Source organism: Chrysochloris asiatica, unplaced genomic scaffold, assembly GCF_000296735.1.
Source record: "Chrysochloris asiatica unplaced genomic scaffold, ChrAsi1.0 scaffold00204, whole genome shotgun sequence".
NCBI classification, from domain to species: Eukaryota; Metazoa; Chordata; class Mammalia; order Afrosoricida; family Chrysochloridae; genus Chrysochloris; species Chrysochloris asiatica.
The window spans coordinates 4,913,002-4,916,397 of record NW_006408722.1 but is presented as its reverse complement, the minus strand read 5'-3'; positions in this window follow the sequence as shown (position 1 = coordinate 4,916,397).

Here is a 3,396-nt window from a genome sequence, read left to right as displayed (position 1 = left end):
TTCAGCTGAAGCTGACTCCTTCCCCACACCTTAGCATCCAGGTATAAACATGTGACCAATCATAGAATCACATCTTCTGAACACAGTGATTGCTTCAGGGATATGTATGTGACTTAAACTGCGCCAATGAGAGCCTTTCCAAGACTTCTGAAAAAACTCTGAGAAAGAAGCTCTGCTCTGTTGTTGTGGTTGGCATCTCACATGATGGGATCCTGTGATGGGGAGAGCATCCATGTGGAAGAACAGTAGAATAGATGAAAAAGAAACCTGATGATGTTTGACAACTGATGCAGCCATGTCTGAAGCTACTCTTGGAATTTCTAGTAAAAGCAATAAATTCCTTTGCATTAAGCTATATTGACTTGGGTATTTATCACAATCAAAATACTCCTAACTAAAGCATATGCCTTTTTACAATAATCTGAGGAGAATAGATAATATTTCCTGCTGACAATATCTCCCCCACCAATTTTCTAAAGCCAAATGATACCCCAGAGGTTGCTACATCCCTACTGTTTCTCCTGATAGATATTCCGTAAAATACCATTGGCACTAAAATCCTTATCAGGAACTGCTTCTGGGAGCTCAAAGGAAGACATGAGAATGTAATGAAATGAGAAAATGATTTGTGTAAGGTTTTTAACACAATACTTGACATCGCTGTTGCTCAATAATCATTGGACATTATTATTACTACTATTATTAAGTTAAGGAGCTCTGGTAGTGTTGTGGTTACGAATCGGGCTGCTAACCATAAGGTTATCGGTTCAAAACTACCAGACGTTCTGCAGGAGAAAGATGATGCTTTCTGCTCCCGTAAAGATTTATAGCCTCAGAAACCTGCGCAGAGTCACTATGAGTTGGAACTGACTCCATGGTACTTAACAACAACTATTAAGTTGGCAGAAGAGTTTGAACCAGGATGTAATTTCCAGAATTCCTAGCCACTGCTCTTTCTAAAGTAGTGAAATATACCACGGCTAATTAGCGTAGTGGTTACGAATCGGGCTGCGAACCTTGAGGTCAGTGGTTCGAAACTACCAGCCGCTCCGCGGGAGAAAGATGAGGCTTTCTACTCCCGTAAAGATTTACACCCTCGGAAACCCTGTACAGGGTCGCTATGGGTCGGAACCGACTCTAAGGCACTTAACAACAACAACAACAATCCACAAGATGACTATAAATGTTAGCTGTTTTAATCATTTTAAAAGTTATACAGTATGGAAAGCGCATAGTGCTTTCTATTTGTGGTCATGGTCATGATGAATAAATGTCTTAAGATTCTAAAGATGTCTTTTTAAATTGACATTTTTCTAAGCTTTATGAAAATACAACAAAAATTTAGATGCTGTCATACTAATTGAAAACTCTTAATCATGCCCAGTTGCCAACCAGCTCAAACCTTCCACGTAAATAGCTTTACAGTGATAGTCAAGGTCATGGAAGAATTGGTCCTAGACTATGGGGGAAATAAGCAGCAAGCCAGAGCCCCCCTAAAAGCCATTATCATGCACTTTCTATCCTCCCACCTGGCTCTGCAGTCACTGGAGGGAGAGAGGAGGATGAGCAATGGGCTGGGAAGAGAAATGTGGCACCTGCGGGGAGCTGGAAAGAAATGTAATTTGGGTGCCTCTGTCTGAGACGAAGATGAATAAGAACACAGTGAGTGAGAAACCACAGCCTGAAGGTCCTTCCAGATAAGATGGAGATACCCCTAAACAAGACTGGCCCCAGAAAATTTCACAGAATGATTGCTCAAGCCAATCATGACTCAGGTATAGAACCAATCAAATCCAAGTTCTAGTTCTGCCACCAATTAACTGTGATACTGTAGGCCATACACTCAACCTCTCTGAGCCTCCTTTACCTCATTTGTAAAATGGGGAGAGCGATAAGCATACCAAAGTTAGGATGTGCAGCAGAAGAAATAAAATCATTTGCAAAGTCTTTAACATAGGTCCAAGATGTTGTTGCTATTAAGTGCCATCGAGTCAGTTCCAACCCATAGTGACTCTGTTTAGGATTTCCGAGGAGCAGTTGGTGAGCTTGAACCACTGACCTTGCAGTTCAAACAGCTTTGCAGTCTGATGCATTAACCCGCAGCACCACAAAGCTGAGAGCCTTCAGATAGTCCACTTTCTTCCCTTCAATCCTAACTAGAAAGCCCATTATCACCTTCAACAGGTAGGGCTCAGGGAGGGGCTGGACTCTGAAATCAGGGTTTAGGATACCTCCTTCTCATTCGCTTCCTTTCTTCTTAAGTTTTTGGCTCATCCTGAGGCTTTGGTCTCACCATGTCAAAGAAATGTGCAATGCCTTTTACAGAAGCAGTTGGCCCCCTCACTCAAATCCCCTTTACTTGTATAGTATATGTGGGCTGCTAAGGGTTCACAGCTGCATCATTCTCCAGAGAATTGCCTTGATTTATGGTGATCACTTTGCCTGGAGATGTCTAAGAGTTTACACTTTCCTACTCTTAGTTGTTTCCAGTCAGTGACTGATTCATGCAAGGTACAAAATTCTGGTACCTGTGCCTCAAATATATAACTCTGTGGTGCCATTCATGTTACAGGACCTTCTGAATAAATAAACTTAGATTAGATGCCACTGAAACAACATTGCTGCCTCTTTTGCAGCCCTTCCCTACAAGTTTCTTCATAAGATGTTCCTTCAATAAATCACTAAAATGCAAATTTCCATCTGTGATAGTTAGGTTCTGTATCAACTTGATTGAGCCAGGATTCCCAGTTGTTGGGTAGTTGATAGTTAACTCTATGATGATTGACTATGAGCAGGCAGAGTTACCTCTATGATGATTGGCTATGAGCAGCTAATTAAATGAAAGGATGTTTCCTTGGGGGCGTGGCCTGCTCCAAATATAATGGGCATGCAGGAAAGATGCATTTTTCTTACTGTTGGATCTGGATTTCACATATGGGTCATCCTCCAACCTCCAGTTCTATGCACTTGAGCCAGTGGTCTGCTCTATTGTATGTTTGCCTGCTGGTCTGCCCGCTGAGTATACCTGGAAAACTGCATGTCCATCTGAGGGCCCTGAACCCCTGTTCCTATTACCTCGGCTCATGTGTTCTTCAGTGTGTCTGCTTAGGCCTTGGTTGACTGTCACCTTGCTGTGTGCTCCAGCTCCAGCACTGACTTGGGATTCCTACCTTTTGGAGCCACTCACTGATCTTGGTTCACCTGGCCTGCACTTGGAACCCTCCTATCTCTACAAATGTGAGTCATTTCCTTGATATAAACTTATCTCTCTCTCTCTGTCTCTCTGTACATGTGTATATATATAGAGAGAGTCCTGGTGTGACACTGTGGCTAATGCATCAGACTAAAAAGTCATTTGAACTGCAAGATCAGTGGTTCAAGGTCACCAACTGCTCC